Genomic DNA, 20,385 nt, shown 5'->3' with positions numbered 1-20,385 from the left:
GCGGTTGCTCCAGCAACGCATCCCGGCCGCGCGGTTCGACTGCTGCCTGCGGGACCCGCGCCCCGCGCTTCTGCGCAGCCGGGCTGAGGGCGGCCGAGCAGAGAACGGCCCCGGGAACCGCAGAGAAGGCAGAGGGGCGCTAAAAAGCACCCATGTACCTTATCTATACCTAGAGACCTCTTTGCTTTTGGACTTTGCACTAAGAGCTCTGTGCGCGAGAGAAAAGGGGCATGTGCCTTGGCGGTAGATTCGAATTTCAGTTTTCACACGGACTGCTTGAGTTCAGAAATGAAGATATATCCTATCAGGAAGGAGTCCTAAGGCTGTTCATATCTGTGGGGTTCCATGGTGTAATGGTTAGCACTCTGGACTCTGAATCCAGCGATCCGAGTTCAAATCTCGGTGGAACCTAGGCTTCTTTTTCTCTTTACCGATTCCTGTCTTTTGTTGTTTCCCTTTTAGGGATGGTTGGCAGGGAATTCCTGGGTTCACATAAACCCAGAGTGTGATCTAGAAGGGGAAGATGACACGGACTCTGGGTGGGCTCCACTGATTCCCTGCTGTATGTTCGGAGCAGGGGCCCATCTCTCCTTTTCCCTCCCCCAACTCCTCTCCCACGTAACAGGTAATCTGTGACATCCATATAATTTTGAGTTGAGCTGACCTTTTCCTCTGACTTACTGCTTTATAAAATGTAGTGAACTCATGTGTAGGAGCGAAAGGATTCGACAAAATTGAAGGAGAAGACAAATTCTCGTGGATGTGAAACTTTTCTGCCCAGAGAGAATGAGACTCCATAATGCCTATTAAGTACAGTGACCAGAGCTGATAGGTGTTTCATTTTCCACTAAGAAATGAAGATTTGTGAAAATCTATTCATACTTTAAATTTCCTGAACTCACTCAGGTATTTAAACACTACTGGATGCCCACATGGAAACGTGAAGTACTGTCAACAGAACAAGTAAAGATCCAGATACACTTTTTAAGCATTTCCATAGTGTTCCTTTGGTCATTTCTATGACATGAATCTACTACGCAGACCTGCTCTCTCTAATGAGTATGTTCCACAGAAATCACAGCACTTTCAAATTGTACCCTAGGATGTCTCTGTGATCATTTTATCTTCGTAAAACTAAAGGCTGCTATTGCAAGTGAGTTCATTTTCTGGCAAATGTCTGTATGTGTCACAACTTAAGGCAAGATGAAGAAGTTATTGAGGCCCTCAAGAAGTAAGTCCAAAGTGCTTTCTTTAGTTTTATTTCACCTATCTGTATTTCTAAAAATGTTATATTTTTATTTCAGATACAGGGTATCAGGCTATAAATAATCTTATGGGTCTTACTTTCTTCACTTAATATTATATGGCTAAAATTAATTTTTACTTTCATTGCAAGTAGCTGCCATTCATTCATGTTAGCTGCTATATAATAATCTACTGTATCAATATACCACAGTTTATTCATCTACCTTTCTGTTAATGAGAAACCTACAGAGTTGTACATAGTATGAATTCGGATTTGAGTTATGTCAGCTCCAGGACCACAAGAAATTCAAAGTTGTTTTATGGCAGAAGAAACCCCTGATTCTGTAATGACATATTTAGCTGAGAATTTATAACTTTGAGCTGTCATTCTCTCCCTCCGAATGCTTTGGCAGAGTAATGATCACTCACCCTTTTGTATTATACTACCCAATCCTTCTAAGTCCTCCAGCATCTCCTACTGCCACCTGCCAGCAGAATTATGTCTCCCAGCATAGAACACCATTTCTAGACCCAAGCCACCAGTGCCTCTGAAAGCTTGGATATCTACCTACTAAACTCTTATGCCCTTACCAGGAAAGTAATTCTGCATAAGACTTATGCCACATGTTTCTTCTGAAAGAAGAAATCTTGCCTTCGTACATCTGATTGGCAAAACTTAGGATACATGCAGGTGTCCTAGCTGCACAGAAGCCAAGGAAATTTAGTTACAGCTGCTCCCTTGAGGGCATGCAATTCATTGCGAGGGAATTCCTACTAATATAGGAAGTCTCAGCCTTATTAGACCACTGTGTTTATCAATGTGATTGTCATCTACAATTCCTTTTTCATAACTCCCCCAAATTTTCTTCTTCCACTATTTTTCTCTTCCATTATGATTCATTCACAGAATATGTTCTAAAGGTAAGTTATTAAACACAGCAAAAAAACAAGAGAGAATTAGACCATTAAGAAGTAAATTATGAAAAAGATCACTTTAAAAAGAAATAATAAAACCATGAGGGGAAAATATATTCATTGATAGTCAAAGCCAAAATATATAGTTTGAACAGTAGATATAACAAAAGTGATAAATAGATTAGTGAACAAGAAATTAGAAGTGATGATTGAATGGGATACAAAAATCTCTAAAGAAAAGGAACATTTAGAAACACTGGAGAATGTCTAAATAAATAGGGAATGCATAAAACAATATCATTAGTAACAAGTGACTTTTGAGATGTAGAAACAAAATGGAGCTGAAATAGTAGACAATAATAATATATGAAATGAGGTATTGTGATTGCAATCAGGGTCAAATTATAGTGGAATTATTTATTATGATAAAAGATTAAAAACAAAGTTCAATGAGGTCATAATTCATGCAAATGAGGAATGAATGACTGTAAAATCAGTGTTTGTCTGAGGTCATGACCAAAGCCACACAATAAACTTTGGCAATGAGGAATTTAAAATGCCAGGATATAAAAATAACTAAGAAATTTTATTGAAAAAATTATTATTAGCATTGTATTTTAATATACTGTATTACATATTAATATTTTGATATGTTAGAATTATATTATAGTTAAAATTGTAGTAGTCAAATGTTAAAAGATTGATATTCTCGTGCCTCACTCTCATTTACTAGAATTTTCTTGTCACTCTCCTCACAGTTGAGCCAAGAAATAAATACTCATTTTCAATGTAGGTGGACCTCCTCTATTTCTAACCATTCCTTCTTTTCTTCCTAGACTTTATTACACTTGTATAAATGAAGATGTACCATGATAAAGCACTTAATTTTGGAGTTTTTCTTCCTTATGAAAGTTTAGTATGGCAAAGTAAGCGTTCTGCTTTTAAACTATCTGACCAGATGGGAAGAATTCTCAAGTAGAATTTCTTCTTCAGACTCAAAGCCAAAATAGAAAATAGTTTTTAAAATTAAAAAATAGTTTTTAAAGTTAAAAAAATAGTTAAAAATAGTTTTTAAAGTTAAAGAGGCCACCACATTCTTGGGTTTGTGGCCCCCTTCTTCTGTCTTGAAAGTCAGCAGTGGTGGGTTGAGTTCTCCTCGTGCCCCATCTCTCTGGCCTGTTGTTTCGCCTTCCTCTTCCAGTTTTAAGCACTTTTGTGATTAGATTGGGCCTACCTGGATAATTCAGGATAATCTCCCCATCTCAAGATCCTTACCCTTAATCACATTTACAAAGTCCCTTTTCCCATGTAAAGTAACATATTCCCAAGTGCTACAGATTAGGATGTGGACATTTTGGGGATACCATTATTCTGCCTATCACAGCACTTATTGTCTTTTTTCATTCAGCTTGAAATCTTCCTGGTTTGCGGCATGACAAGTGATTTTCAGTTGACACCTGGACAATTTAGATATTGTGCTATGAGCCTTTGGATCTTATTTAAACCTTCTATTTTAGCTGGCTTCCTCTGACACTGTTCTGACAGGGGAAGTGGTAGGAGAACCCCCTGGTTACTACCAGGTGGAAATAGAATTTCAGGTTCCCTGCTCAGTCTTTGTTGACACCCAAGGTGGGGGCTCCTTATCATTGCTGTGCAGGAGAGGGAGTTCTGGCTCTCCACTAGTTTGTTCATGTGTTGGAAGAAAAGGCTGGGCCCAACTATGATACTGAATTTATTGCTAGCTCTGGTGGGTTTAAACAATTCAAGAACTGTTATTCATTGCAAAATGTGAAAGTGAATGGTGACTCTGTGAGTGCTGATGTGAAGGCAGGTGAAGAATTTTTGGAAACGCTACATAAACTGACTGTGGAGGAAAATTACTTGCCAGAGCAAATATTCAATATGGATGAAAGCTTTCTATTTTAGAAATGGATGCCTGAAAGGATTTTCATCCACAAGGAGGCCAATGCCAGGTTCCAAGGCTTTTAAGGACAGGGTAGTAGTCTTGCTTGGGGGCAATGTTGCAGGCTACAAATTGAAACCCTTTGTGATCTGGCACAGTGAGAACCCAGAGCCTTCAAGCATATCAGTAAGCACACAGTGCCAGTGTACTAGAGGGGCAATAAGAAGTCATGGATGACCCAGCTCCTCTTTCAAGACACCCTCCTGAATTGCTATGCTAACAAAATGAATAAATACTGTTTGGAGAATAACATACCTTTCAAGGTTTTGCTTATTGTTGATAATGCTTCTGGACATCCTGAGGAAGACCTTTCCCCAGCCTATTGCTGTCACTGAGGGAGACACTGAGAAGACACTGATGCAATTCTGGAAGAATTACAACATCTATGACCGCATCAAGAACCTTGCTTGTGTTTGGGGTGATGTCACCAAGGCACATACGAATGGCATCTGGAAGGAGACACTCAAGAGACTCATCCATGACTTCAAAGGATTTGCCAAGGATGAAGAGGCTGCAAAAATCAACATGGCTGGGGCTGGCCCGGTTGCTAAGTGGTTAGAGTTCCATGTACTCCACTTCAGCTGCCTGGGTTCATGGGTTTGGATCCCAAGCACAGACCTACACACCAGTCATCAAGCCTTGCTGTGGTGGCATCTCACATAAGAGAGCTAGAATCACCTACAACTAGGATATAAAACTACATACTGGGGCTTGGGGAGGGGAAAAAAAAAGAGGAAGATTGGAAACAGATGTTAGCTCGGGGCCAATCCTCCTCGCCAAAACAGTCATACCTAAAAAAAACCCGAATCAAGAAGGCTGTGGTTGAGTGGCAAACAACTTTAACTGAGGTGTGGATGAGGGTGACATTGAGAAGCTCCTAGAGGTGGTTGGCTCCTAGATATTTTTGTACAGTGTGTGTTTTAAGCTGTTTTATTACAAAAGAGTTAAAAAGTTTAAAAAAAACTAAAAGTTTATGAAATAAAAAAGTTACAGTAAGCTAAGGTTAATATATCATTGAATAAAGAAATTTTTAAAATAAATTTAGTGTTGTCTAAGTGTGCAGTGTTCACACAGTCTGCAGCAGTGTCCTAGGCCTTCATGTTTGCTCACCACTCACTCACTGACTCACCCATAGAAACTTTCAGTCCTGCGAGCTCCATTCATGGTAAGTGCCCTATATAGGTACACCATTTTTTAATCTTTTATATTGTATTCTTACTGTACTTTTTCTATGTTTATACATGTTGAAATACACAAATACTTACCACTGTGCTCCTATTGACTACAGTATTCAGTACAGTAAAATGCTGTACGCGCTTGTAGCCTAGAAGCAATAGGGTATACCACGTAGCCTAGGTGTGTAGTAGGCTATACCACCTAGGTTTGTGGAAGTATACTCCATGATGTTCACACAACAATGAAACCACCTCACAACACATTCTCAGGACATATCCCCATCATTAAGGACACACAACTGTGTGTCTCCATAGCTCTGTAAGTCAAGCCCCCCTGGCAGACCCTCCGACTGTGCTGGTCGCTATGGTAATTGCAAGCCCCTAGCATCTATTGCTTTGGAGTCCTGTTATCCCCAATGCTATTAACAACTCAAGGTCTGTGATCACCTCTCCTTCAGTGAGCCCTGGCTTGCGGATATGGGCTATCCCTGAACTTCTTTGTGATTCTGGTGCCCTTTTCACCAGCACATTCCTGATGGCCTGGTGAACAGTGTGTCCTGTGGGCCCTCCTGTGGAGCATAATCCACTGGTGTGTCTTCTAGCTTCACATAGTATATCCATTCCAGCATGCCAACTGCCCTGTGCCTTTAACCCCTTCCTCAACCATCTGCCACAGCAGCAGCACAGGCATTTCAACTTCTCTCACCACTTTCTCTAGGCTTCTAAGAGCCACTCTATAAAGCATTTGTCCCATCCCCTGGAATCTTGCCAGGATGCTGAATTCTGGGCTTGACAGAGTGCCTCCAAGTCATTTAACTCCTGCTTTTTAAATCTTATGTTTTTGTGTATGGTGATGGATGGTAATTAGTCGTTAGGTGGTAAACATGATGTAATACACACAGAAATCGAAATATAATGATGTACACCTGAAATTTATATAATGTTATAAACCAATGTTACCTCAATAAAAAAATGAATAAAATTAATTTTATGTTTTTTCCCCCTTGATCACTCCCAAAACCCAATCCCATGGGTATTTCCATGGCGCATGCTGGTACATGTTAATTCTTGCAACTCCTTTAAGGGTATAATCTGTCTCCTCCCTTACCGGACTCAGTATATCTCCCTCTGATTGTGCTGTGACTTAACCCTAGTTATTGGCCTGGCTACTAGGACAGAAAGTGGGAATAGCTCCTGAGGGATCACCTATTGCCTTTCAGGGAAGAAGCCTCTGCAACATCCTGCACAGAAGATGTGCTAGCTCTTACTAGGGGTGGAACACTCTACAGTTTCTGAGGCTACAGAGCAGCCTTCACAGTCACAACCTTCAGGGACATTCACCAAGATTTCTCATTCTGTGTTTCAGGGTTCCAGTCTTTCTCAACGAGGGCCCTGACCGTTGTATAACAGACCTGCATCTGCTAAGCATTCAATCATCTTCTAAGTTCAAATGACGCTAAATGTAAGGGTCTGAGAATGCCCCTCAGCTGTGTCAGTTCTCCTGCCACAGGAAATAAAGGCCTCTCTGCAAGCTACTCTGTGAGTTCTGGTTCTTTCTTCTTCCTCTTATGCCTGTAATCAGACCTTGATCCCACTTTACCCTTCCCACAGTTTTCCACTAGACCCTGATTTCCATGTTTTAATTCTGAAGGTAAGGCGGGAACTGGTTAGAAACACTAATGAGGATGCCCATTCACGTGAAGGTTTGTGTTCCAACAGTAGAATACGTAAAAGAATTGTGCTAGGTTTTTACAGTGGAGTACTATATGGCAATACAGGTAAATGAATTCTTAATACATGAATCATGGATTAACTCACAATATAGAATGTTGAGTGAAAGAAAACAAAAATAATAAATCTGTATATTTCAACTTATATACAGTTTTTTTAAAATGCAGAAGTTCCTTATGTCATTAGATAGTAAGATAGTGGTGAGAAGTGCCCGGGGTCAAGTGGGAGCTTCTAGGATGCTGGTTGTGATCTACTTCCGTCTGGGTCACACTAGTGTGTGGACATTGTGAAAAGTCACGCAGTCATATGCTTAAGAGTTGTGCATATTTCTGTGTCTGTTTCACTTTGATAAAAACAAAAATCACTGTTCGCCTTGAATGAGATATCTGTTTAGCAAAAAGAATAAAATCCAGCATTTAATATAGAGGTTGCTCTACGGTAAGCATTTTTCTAAGAACGTTGCAACATGTTAAACCATTACATCCTCATTATTAAGGATAAGAAACTGATACAGAGATCTTAACTCGCTCAAAATCACACAGGTAGAAGTCATAGAGTTGAGGTCTGAATCTCCCAGTGAACTAGGGGAATTTGGCAGCAGAGTCCAGGTTCGTAATTCTCAATCTCTACTAAAGAGGAAAATAGGAGCTTTGAAACACGATTCTCCCATAAAGTAAATTACAGGCTGAAAACGGTAACGAATTTGGGAAGGGATTAATTCTAGGATGGTAGGTGTGTAACGGGGGAAGAAATTTTACCCGGAAAATCGGGAGCAGTAGAAGGAGAGAGAGGGAAGGAAGCGGATGAAGGACGTGAGTTTTGGAGAGACACCTGGAGGTCTGATGCGGATTTTATCAAGCGGAGATGGAGGAGGGGCACCAGCAGAGCACGTGCGGCTGCCCTGGGGACTTCAGTGACTGAGGACACTCGGCTTTACAGCGACCTGCACGATCCTGCAGTCAGCGCTGCTGGACGCTTCTCTGATCCATCTCTTTCACCTTTTCCTTTCACTCACCAGGAATTTTCTTTTCATCTTTCTTTCTTCTGGTTGGGAACCAAACTAAGTGAATCTACTATTTGTGTCCCAGAGGAATCGTTTGCGAAGCTCCCAAAGGCATTTAAAGCCCGTGAAAGTGCTGGAGAAGGTAAGGAGAGAGCAGGTAGGGAGTGGGGATTGTAGGGTGCAGGATAGAGGCATTCAACACAATTGTTACAGTTTTTACAGACAGTAAAAGGCCTTTGCCGAATTACAGCTGCCTTTTTGTTTTTCCCAAGAAAACTGGTTTTGCTTTGTTGAATTTTAAAAATCCACTTATTTCTGGATTAGGTGGGAACTTACTTAAAAAAAAAAAAAGCATTAAAACCTATCCCTGTTTTGAGAAGCAACAGGAGTTGCTAACTGGGACCAAAGGAGGGAAAGTTGTCAAGTGGGACAGGATCAAGTTTCTTCCTTGGAGGCAATATTAGGCTCTTAAACTGGTCATAGATTGTAGACCATGATCTTATTGCACTGGGCCATCACTAAAATATCAGTGTATTTCTTATTAGTAAATAGCGGTGCTCCTCATTGTTCCGTTACATGGAGATTCCAAAGTATATTTAAAAAGCTAAAAATTGATGGCCATTTCTGTTTTTTTTTTTTAAATCGTTGCTATAATCCCTAATTCTGTAGTAAATGTTAGAGCCTGTCCCAGTTGTTGAGCGGATCGCGTGGATCCCCACCAGATAGTGACAGAGCAGGAAGCTGATCTCTTGGAATGTCTCCTGTTTGGTCTCCTTCCATCAAACCATCAGAATAAGTTCTTTCAGTTCTGAGGATAGAATGTTAGTTGCTGATTTGGTGAAACAGCATGATAGCCATCTAAATGATGTCAATTAACAAGAAACATTTACTATAGATACACTCTGATATGGAATGTAGGCTCCTAAGGAGAGCTAAACTCTACCAAAGCTCTTTAATTTTTAGAGGTTGCATGTTGTGTGGCTGTGACCGAGTAATCAAGGCGATGGACTAGCAAGCTCTTTGAGGTGTTTCTGCGTAGGTTCAAATCCTGGTGCCTGCGAGTCGTGGGCTGTTTTGTAAAGGTGTTCTCAACATGTATTAACAGTTTGAAAACGTGATGTTAACGCCTGGGGGCCGGGAACTGGTGCCAGTTACAACTTCTCCCTGCTTCCCAAAGAGGTTACTGGAATCGGCCTGTTTTTCTTAAAGTAAACTCGATTCGAAACTCCCAACAGCGAGATTTTTTTTTAAGTTCAACTCAGTACTAACGATGGTTATACATGGATTTTTAACTTCTCATTTTAACGCACTAGACCACGACAGAAACACCAGCGGATGCTCTATCAGTAAACGGAAGTGCACCTCTTTCTTTTTATCAGCTACAGGATCTTCCACTACGTAGATGTTCGAAATTTTATTTTAAAAATTGATGGTCATTTCGAGTTTTCCAAATCGTCGCTTTACTCATAATTCTGCAGCGAATAGTACAGCCAGTCCCTGTTGTTGGGTGTATCGTCTCATGCATCCCCATCGGAAGCTGACAGAGCAGCAAGCTGGTCTCCCGGGATATCTCCTGCTTATTCTCTTTCCATCAGGCCATCAGGATAAGGGGCCTCTCCAGTCCAAGGAGGAAGTGTTACTTGCCACGACAGCATGACTTTCATCTAAATTATATTAAAGAATTAAAAACATTGACAACAAATACTATCTGGTAGAAAATTTGACCGTTTGAAGGGAGCTGAAGTCCGCAGGGCTGCTTATGCTAATGAGCCACGAGGCTCCCGTGTAGTCGTGGCCGAGTGGTTAAGGCGATGGACTAGAAATCCATTGGGGTTTCCCCGCGCAGGTTCGAATCCTGCCGACTACGGTGACTTTCCCCTTGGGAAGGTAATCTATTGACACTTTACCGGTTTGAGAATCTGCTAGAAATCTGATTGTACCCCAAACCAACGAAACGGTATATACCAGTACAATACCGTAAAAAACTCGTTCTTCCCCAAACAGCAGGAGATTAACACTACTTCTCTGTTGTTGCTGCTTTTTAAGAAGTAATTCCGCCACAGTTCTGATGGCGTTTTCTTTACCCCCAAGTAATTCCACCACAGTTCTAATGGTGTTTTCTTTACCCCCAAGAAAAGCGCAGGTTTTTGGTGATGACTTTCTGTTTCCTGGAATCAAAACCCTGCTTTGAAGCCAGCCTTTCCTAAAGAAAAAAAGTTAGCAGGACTGCTTGCCTCTCCAAAGAACTGCCCCCTGATCAGGGCCCTTCTCCTGCTGTGTATGTCCTTCTTCACATTAGAAAAGAAAATTCCGGGAAATCTCAGATCAAATCCTAAGCCAGGACTCATACCTCTAACCACCAAGTCGAGAATCCAAACTGGATATTAATAAGCAAACCACTACACAGTTAAAGAAATTAAGTAAAGCCATTTTCTTTGTAATCTGATCAAAAGAGTCATTGACATCACTGGTCTGGCTTATCCCTAGGGCCTGGACAGCGGTGAAGAGAGATGGACCAAAAATGAGGTGAGGTTTTGGTTCATTCTGGGCACAAAGTTCAGACGAAAAAATCCCATTGTAAGATAACAAGTATGAGTTAATGTATTAAATTAATGTATTAAAGGAATGATCACCACAGTTGAGTACCTTCCCAGGAATTCCTAGAAGAATTCCATCTATCACTGCTTAGTCGTCTTGGTGGAGGTGGTCCTCACCTCTCTTGTGGATCTGTGCAGAGTTGTCATACTTTAGTGCACCTCATCTAAGAATGCTTCTAAAAATTTTTCAGGAACGTAATGCTTGTCTTTTCCTTGATTAAATATCAGATCCCTTCCTCTTTAATGTGTGTCTTCAGAGGCATGAAGCATAATAAAAAGCTTTGAATTGCAAAGTCATGTGGGTCAGTGATGCTAAGCTGTGACAAGTCCTCTTTGCTGGGCAGTGCTGGCAGGATGAACACGTCTTGGTTCAGTCTACTAAGACGTGGGCTTCTGGAGTTTGAACCTGATCTTTTTTGCAAAACTCATCATCTCTCATCTTTCCGTCTCTGACATTCAGCATACTGGTTGCTTTGACTCTGAGAAACTCATGGAATTCTAGAATGTCAAAGCTAATGAAATGTTAAGCCCATTCTGTGGAAACAATTTCTAATTTTAGAGTTGAGTAAAATGACCCACATGACATCAATGTACAGAATTTAAAAACAAAAATTTGTTTAAAAAGATATCTTAGAAAAGAGTGTTAATAGTATAAGCGGGAGTTCCTCTCATCCTGAGTGCTTCTTTCTGGAGGAGCCATGGACAATCAAGCTGAGGTTCTGGGGACAGGAGCAGAGATCTGAGCCTGGACTGATCACTACACAGAATTTTGCTTTCTGGAGTATTGACCCGTGATCTGGTTTCTGAATACTGCCATTGGGGTTCTGGAAGGAGTTCTTCTCTCTTTACTTTTAAATTACTGAGACGTCTTGAAGACAACAAAAATAAAACTGAAAACAAGACATACTAGTGGACAGTGTCACAAAAAACAGTTACAGCAATTGCAACAGAGAATGTAAGTTAGGAAATAGAGACCTGATGGAGCCACACTTCACCTCCCTCAGTCATTTTGATGTTCAGAGAGAAGCTCTAGAGCGGCAGTACATTTCCAATAGAAATGTGTGTGAGCCACAGGTGAAATGTAAAATTTTCTAGTAGCCGTATTAAGAAGTAAGACAAGACAAGTGTAAATAATTTTAAGAATACATTCATTTCAGCTAATATATCCACAATATGATTTAAGCATCTAAGCACTTTGAAAAGTTGACAAGCTATTTTATGATTTTTTTCATACAGAACCTTCAAAGTCTAGTGTGTATTTTGCACTTTGAGTGCATCCCATTAAGGACCAAGTGCTCAGTAGTCACATATGGCAAGTGATTAAAGTATTGGACATCACAGATCTAGAGTGTGTGGAGAGCACAAAACTGAGTTGGTAGAAGATTGAAACCAAGGCACAGTCTACACTGGAAATGACCCACTACAGTCCAAAATACAAGTCTTCTTGGTGCACACTTCTGGGTGCCTTCAGGGCTATTGTCTCTGTAACACCCAGTAACTAAACTCACTATTTTGGTGCTCTCTTCCTTATCTCCCTCAATTTCTGTCTGGGAAAGCCCAGTGAATGCTGCTCACAGCTTCTGTTCCAGCTGTTGGAGAGCACCTGTCCCAGCATGGTGGGGAGCTCCTGTCTGAGCATGATAAGCAGCTCCTCTTTCAGAACCTCGGGCAGCTCATGCCTCAGCACAGTGGGCACTGTCAGTTCATCTCAGGGACTGTTTCTGGAAAGGTAGAGGCCAGGAACTCCCTGCACCTCTTCCACTCATCACTCTTTGTTTTGTTTGTTTGTTTCAGCACTGGAGGTTGTTCCTCTCTAATTGGCTGAGTTGCTGCCCTTAAAGCCAAGTGAAAGTTCCTTAACTGTAAAAATTGAGGACTAGCTTCTCCACTTTTGGAGTCTCCCACTCCCAGGTTCTCCACCTCCTGAAATCCTGTGCATCCTTACAGACTGGCTTCCCATGTCTCCTACTTTGAAAAGCCTTCAAGTTTATCCCTTATCCCCTGCTTCTATGCCCCTTATGATGTCTTTACTATAACACTGTTCAAGAAAATGCAACTGTAATACTAGTGCTTCCATATGTCTTTGTACATATATCTCTTATCAAGCTATTTCTATATTTGTGATTCATCCTGACTGCTAGCATTTGTATTTTTGAAGAAATTGACTGTTTAAATCATAATCCTCAAAGTCCAGGTGATCAGTTCTTAAATCACTTTAAACAATTTAAACTAATGTGCTAGAAACTAACCCCATTTATTAATCTAACTAGTGTTGTGTCCTCTAGCAAATAGTAAGTTCATTTAGAGTATGTTTTCATCTCCTCTGTTTTCTTGGCACCATCTAAAAGTCTCAATAAAGTAGATGATCAATTAATCTATCATTTTCTTTATATATTTTAAGAGTCTTTGATATTCCCTTTGCTACACCTGTTCGCCTTTCAGAAGCAACAAAACATCCTAAATAAAATGTTATTTATGAGACATCAATGACTCTGAAATGGGAATGCCTCTAAGTGGCAATTACAATAAACATTCAATGAAAACCTAGGATTCAGAGTACTCATTAAGACTGAAGAGAACCAAAGTTGCCTGGCTCTTGTCTCCCTTTTGCATGCTTCTTTCTTCAAAAAGAGAGAGAAAATATCATAAATCAAGGGCTTCTTCTCAGTGGAGATCTTAGAGAAAGGGTTAAAAAGGAGGTGAGGTAGATATTCCAGTCACCTCTGCTTAAAAAAGAACAGGGTTCCATTCCACTCTGTCGGACCTTCATATGTCTCACTCTAGTGTCCCAAATGTATACTGTGAGGAACACACATACCACGAGCCTTCTGAGAAAGGAGAGAGAAGCTCAAAGAACTGGTTTGAGTAGGATTTTAGCTTCAGGCATGGGTATACTTTTGGCCTCCTAATTGAGATTAATGACTCACACAGCAACATTTCAAAGATGATATTTCTTTAGCAACTTTGCCCTTAATTACAGTTTAGTGGTGGTGAAGCTTATTAGTTAAGACTAGGTCATGTGACATAAAGGAGATTCTTAAATGCAGAGAGTTCTCAGCCTGCTGTCCACGGTCTCCAACAGTCTTTGTGAACTCCCTGACACGGTTTTCACAAGCATCAGGAGCATCTCTCTGAGAGAGGGTAAATAAGTTTTATATACCTTGGGATTTTGAGCCAAAAAATAAATCAAGATTCTCTTTCTTAACAAATTCATGACCGTTGAACGATAAGAAGAAGAATTTGCTAGCTCTATTTTATTGTTTTGGGAAACACATAAAATGACTATGAAAAGATATGTGGACTCCAGACAAATTCTTTCTGTCTGTTCTAATAGGTTTGTCTAACAGGAGTCCAACATTTGTCTTCTCAATGATAAAATCAGACTCACCACTATACCAGGGAAGAAAGCTTTATTGGAAATCACTACGTTTGCTGTCCTGTCCGTGTGTATTTCTGGTGTTCACAGACACAAACAGGCACATATTCACCTAAAGCAAATGACTCTCAAGGCTTTGTTTGATCCATGTTGCTAAGAACATTGACAAACATTTTTTTGTTTTATATTTCACAATCTTGTTGCTTCTGAGAGCAGAAAGTCATTACTTTAAGTTTCTATTCCACAAGCTACCTCTTGTATGTGGAAAGACGTGGGCCAGGACTTTCTTCCAATCAGTATTCAAGTCCTGCCCACCTAAAAATGACAGATTTCAGTTTTATTATGCTTTCCACTTTATCTCTGCCATTACACTGTCAGTCTTAAGCAGTTTCTTCAAACTCTTCCTGTTGTGGGCTAAATTTATTTGCATGTTTTTAGAGCATCCCTCCTATTGGACACTAATCGCCATAAGGGCAGGGTCCATGCTCTTTGACCTATTATGTTTGTGTTATTATATCCCAGTGAATAAGAGTAAATCCATTCAGAAGAGGGGTTTTATCACAGTATGAATCACATGAAAGAGATTCTTTAACCAAGGTGGTTCCATGGCGCAGTGGTTAGCACTCTGGTCTCTGAATCCAGCCATCTGAGTTTAAAGGACAGGTTTATTTCACGGCTTTATTTCCCTATCTTTGCTCTTTTTGTTTGTTTTGTCTAAATAAGCCATACTAAGCAATTTTATCCCTGATATCTCTCAGTACTTAATATCTCCATCTAGGAGGCTTCAGACAGCCTCATCATTTTTCGTAGGGACGAAAAAGAGGATAAAAAGTAAATACTTTCACTTAAAATAGTATCAAAGAAAATAAAGTACTCAGGAATAAATTTAACAAAACAAATGCAAAACTTATTCTCTGAAAACTATAATATGTTGTTGAAAAGAATAAAGATCTAAATAAATGGAAAGTTATCTCATGTTCGTAGATTGCATCTTAACATCGTTAAGATGGCAGTTCTCCCCCAAATTCATCTACAGATTCAATGCAATTCCTATCAGAATCCCAGCAGGCTTATTTGTAAAAATTGGTGAGTTGATTGTAAAATTTACGTGGAATTTCAAAGAACCCAGAATAGCCATAACAATCCTGAAAAAGAAGAAAAAAGTAAAAGGACTCACACTTCCCAGTTTCAAAACTAACTACAAGGCAATGAAAATTAAGACAGTGTTGTACTTGTATGAGGATAAACATATAGATCAATGGGATAGAAGTGAGAGTCCAAAAATAAAGCTATATGTCTACGGTCAACTGTTTTTTTACAAAGGTGCCAACACCATTCAGTGAAGAAAAATAGTCTTTTCAACAAATGGTGCTAGAAAAGCTATAACCACATGCAAAAGAATGAAATTGGACCCTTTTCTCACACAATTTATGTAAATTAACTCAAGATGTATCTAAGACATAATATAAGAGCTAATATTATAAAACTCTTAAAAGAAAACATATCTTCATCATCTCAGGTTTGGCAATGAATTCTTACATATGACACCAAAAGCATAAGCAATGAAAAAAGAATAGGTACATTAGACTTCACCAAAATTAAAAGCTTTTGTGCTTCAAAAGACATTAAGAATGTGAAAAGGGGCCAGCCCGGGTGGCCAGTGGTTAAGTTCGTGTGCTCTGCTTGGGTGGCCCAGGGTTTCACCTGTCTGGATCCTGGGCGTGGACTTAGCACCACTCATCAGGCCATGCTGAGGCTGCGTCCCACATAGCACAATCAGAGGGATCTACAACTAGAATATACAACTATGTCCTGGGTAGGGTGGGGGGAGGGGCTTTGGGTAGAAGAAGAAGAAGAAGAAAAAGAAATAAAAAGGAAAAAAAGATTGGTAACAGATGATAGCTGAGTTGCCAATTTTATGGAAAAGAGAAATAAATAAATAATAATAATAATAAAGAATTTGAAAAGACACCCCAAAGAGTGGAAGAAAATATTTGCAAATCATATATTTGATAAGGGACTTGTGTCTAGAATATATATAAAAAACTCTTGCAACTCAATAAAAAAAGACAAATAACCCATTAAAAAGTGGACAAAGGGCGTGAATAGACATTTCTCCAAGACAGATATACAAATGGCCAACAAGGACATGAAAAGATGCTTGACGTCATTAGTCATCTGGGAAATGCAAATCAAAATCACAATGAGATACCACTTCACATTGGCTAGGATGGCTTTAATGAAAATGTTATATAACAATAAGTGTTGGGGAGAAGAGGGGGAAATCAGAGCCATCATACACTGCTGGTGGGAATGAAAATGGTGCAGGCATGTTGGAAAACAGTCTGGCAGTTCCTCAAATGATTAAACATAGAGTTACCATATGACCCAGCAATTCCACTCCTAGATATACAAACAAGATAAGGGAAAACATATAAATAAATAATAATGATAGAAAAGTTATTTTGAAGTATATATAGTGAAATCTAAAATCTCTCTTCAATTTAACTGCTCAACTATTCAATTTCTATTTACAGCAACAAACTGAAACCAGGTCTGGTATAACTTTCCAGAGTTAAAATATATACATGTACATAATCTTTTCACGCTGTTTTAAAAAAAATTGTTGCTATTACATACAATTCTGCAGTGAGTGTTAAAGCTTGTTCCACCTGTGGGATGTGTGTCATAGATCTCCATCAGAGGCTGTCAGAGCAGAAAGCTGTTCTCACTCCAACAACCTATCAGAATAAGGAGTCCTTCCAATTCGGAGGATAAAGTGCTACTCTCCAATATGGTGCAACAGAGTGACAGTCATCCAAATAACATCAAAGAATAGGAAGCACGGACTGTAAATGCACTTTCTGGTATATGAGTTTGTCTTGTAACAGGAGCTAAATTTTTGCACAGCTGTTTACTTTTAGGAGCCAGCATGTCATTGTGTAGTCGTGGCCGAGTGGTTAAGGCGATGGACTAGAAATCCATTGGGGTTTCCCCGCGCAGGTTCGAATCCTGCCGACTACGATTAGTTGTGAGTTAATCTTCTCTTAGGTCCAGACCTTTTGACCTGTTATAGGGTCGTTTGAAATCCTGGAATTGCAAGTTTACCCAAGATGTAGTCGATGCATCCTTGTTTACTAAACTTTGCGTGTTTATGGTCCTGGAATTGACTCACTGTGATGGAGCTCCCTCGTTCAGGCCAGAAAAAAGAAGTCATAATTACCGTATTTTCCGCTAAGTTTGACCTGAATCCTAATACGTCTTCTTTTCCTCTAAGAAGAATCCAAGCTTCAGAATTGGTGCAAATCAAAGCGGGCTTGAAGGCAATCCTTCCAAAAAGAATAAAAGTTGGTAGAAGTGCTTGCTTCTCCATGGAATTGTTGTCAACTTTTCAGGGATTTCCTTTCTCGAATACTAATTGTATCCCTTATATACCCCAACATGCTCGTATTTTCATCTGTCTGAGTGAGGTCAATCTAGCATTCCATACTTGCCTCATGCAATGCCAGCCTGTTTACAGGTTAGATAAAGAAGAGCCAGAAGTAAATGCTATCTGAAGACAGTAAAATCCTTTTGCTTCCATGTGACTGGAAAATAAAGTCTAATAAAAAGCCATAATCAACTCATACAAGGTTGCTTTCTTTGCATATTAAGAATTTTAATATTTAAAATATTTAAAAAATAATAATCATGATATGAAGGTCAAATGATATTGAGGTACATGCAGTGAATAAAATCTCTCTTCTATTCATGTGCTCTAGCTGTTCAGTTTCTCTTCACAGAGAAATGAGTTTCTGCATAAACTCCCAGACGTATATGTGTGTATAATATTCAGTACACTCTTTATTTTTAAATGAATGGTGGGAAAATTATATACAGGTTTGTCTTGGTTTTTTCTTTCACTTAAAAATATATTCTGATCCATACAAATATGCTCAACTGGTTTTTCACAATAATTCAAAAAAAAAAAACTCAGTGGAGGAGGGATAGCCTTTTCAACAATGGTGCTGAAGCAATTGGACATCCACAGGCAAAAAAAAAAAGCAAAAACAAAAACCCACACTGACCTAAACCTCATTCCATATACAAAAATTAACTTGAAATGGATCACAGACTGACATGTAAAACAATAAAAATTTTAGAAAATAGCATAAGAAGATCTTCAGGATCTACAGTCAGACAGAGTGCTTAGACTTGATACAAAAAGCCCAATCCTTAAAAGGAAAATAGATAAATTGGACCTTATCAAAATTAAAAACTTTTACTCTACAAAAAGACACTACTAAGAGATTGAAAAAACAAGCTACAGTAGACCCTGTTAAGAGTTTGAAAAAAACAAGCAACAAATTGGGAGAAAATATTTGTAAACCACATGTGTGACAAAGGACAGTATTTAGAAAATGTACACAGAATTCTCGAAACTCAACTCATTAAAAAAAAGCCCCAAAAATCAATTAGAAAATAGATAAAAGTCATGAAAAGACATTTCACTCATGAGGATATACAGATAGCAAATAAACACATGAAAAAATGTTCAACGTCATTAGCCATTAGGAAACTGCAAATTAAAACCACAATAAGATATCACCGTACACCTATCAGAGTGGCTAAAACCAAAAAAGGCGACAAGAGCAAATTCTGAGAAAGATGGGGGGAAACTGGATCACTCATACACTGGTGGTGAAAATGTAAAAGGGTACAGTCACTCAGGAAAACAGTTTGGCGGTTTCCAATAAAACTAAACATGAAATTACCATGTAATTCAATAATTGCACTCTTGGGCATTTACTCCAAGGAAATAGAAACTTATGTTCCCACAAAAATCTGTATGTAATTTTTCACAGCATCTTTACCCATCATAGCTCCAAACTGGAAACGATCCATATAACTAGGTGAATGGTTAAACAACTGTGAAATATCCATACCATGGAATGCTACTCAGCAATAAAAAGGAATGGACTATTGATACATGCAACAACTTGGATAAATTTCCAAGGAATTATGATGAGAAGAAGCCAATCTCTAAATGTTGTATTTTACATGATTCTGTTTATACAACATTTTGTAAATGACTAAATTAGAGAAATGAAGAACTGATTTCTGTTTTTCTGGTGTTAAGGGGGGAGCGTTGGGAAGAGATGGATGAGGTTATTAAAGGGCAACAGGAGGGCTTCTTGCTGTGATGAAACTCTTCTGTATCTTGCCTATGGTGATGGATACATGAACCGGCACATGTGATAAAACTGCATAGAACTAAACACTCCCCCTGCCATACACACAAATGAGTACAAGTAAAACTGAGAAATTGAGTAAGATTGGTGGATTGTCTCAATGTCGGTATCCTGCTTGTGATACGGTAACAGTCCAAGATGTTGCCATTGGGGGAAACTAGGTAAAGGGTTCACTATTATTTCTTACAACTGTATGTGGGATTATGTTAAGGAGATATATATATATAATATATATAATATATATTATGCAATTATTCAACTATGTTAAGGAGATATATATACACACACACACAAATATATGTAAATCGTATCCATACATAGAAACATGTCGTATTCATGTTATCAGCTGCAGAATATTCCATTGTATACGTGTTGCACAATTTATTTAAAGAGTCAAAACCTAGTGGTCATTTAGGGTTTTCAAGTCTTTGTGTTGCACATCACTTCACAGTGAGTGTTCTCGTACTCTCCATCATTTCACATGGTTGTGGAATACTTATTTTTGATCTGCTCTGTCTCCCCAACTTCTGTCAGAGCTCATACCAGTTTGGAGTGTGGTTCATTGATTCTCATCAGAAGCTAACAGAATAGGAAGCTGGTCTCTTGGCGTATCTACTGCTTGGTGTTGTTCCTTTGGCACATCAAATTAAGGAGTCCTCCCAATTCTGGGGACAAAGTATAACATGCCAATTTGTCATAACTGATGATGGGCATCTAAATTATGTAAAAGAGTAAGAAATTTTGGCTTCAAATATACATTTTAATGTGTTATTTCACTTCATTGGGAGAAAGTCAAACTTCGAGACAATTGCTTTATTCCAATGAATTAACTTGCCGGATCTAACGCTATTTCTTATTTAATTGCAGAGATTTCATATTGATTTACCATCTCCTATTTTACATATCAAATAATCAATTCTCCAAAACCTAATTTTCCCTGGGTCAACCAATGACTCTAAGTTTCTGCACCTGAAAAGATGAAAGCAGACTAGGGCTGAGGATCATTGAGTCTAAGATCAAATTCACTTAAATGCCAAAAGTGATAGCAAGGTAGGGGGAAAAACCTAAAGATGAAGTATGCTGGAGGAGAGGAGGTAACTCAAGATCAAACAGATATTGACCAATTTTGCCCGATAAATCTGAGCGTGT

The 20,385-nt window shown here is 39.1% G+C and overlaps 3 non-coding genes across 3 annotated transcripts; all 3 read left to right on the top strand.

Moving 5' to 3' along the window:
* Window positions 1–339: 339 nt before the first annotated feature.
* TRNAQ-CUG (transfer RNA glutamine (anticodon CUG)) lies at window positions 340–411 on the top strand. The gene has a single exon. It is a non-coding gene; the product is annotated as a tRNA-Gln (tRNA).
* A 9,406-nt stretch (window positions 412–9,817) lies between these two features.
* On the top strand, window positions 9,818–9,899 carry TRNAS-AGA (transfer RNA serine (anticodon AGA)). The gene has a single exon. It is a non-coding gene; the product is annotated as a tRNA-Ser (tRNA).
* Window positions 9,900–16,947: 7,048 nt separating this feature from the next.
* Window positions 16,948–17,029, top strand: TRNAS-AGA (transfer RNA serine (anticodon AGA)). Its single transcript has one exon. It is a non-coding gene; the product is annotated as a tRNA-Ser (tRNA).
* The last annotated feature ends 3,356 nt before the right edge of the window (window positions 17,030–20,385 follow it).

This window comes from Equus asinus, chromosome 8 (assembly GCF_041296235.1).
Source record: "Equus asinus isolate D_3611 breed Donkey chromosome 8, EquAss-T2T_v2, whole genome shotgun sequence".
NCBI classification, from domain to species: domain Eukaryota; kingdom Metazoa; phylum Chordata; class Mammalia; order Perissodactyla; family Equidae; genus Equus; species Equus asinus.
Note: the sequence above shows the minus strand (reverse complement) of the source record. Positions and strands in the feature narration are given on the sequence as shown.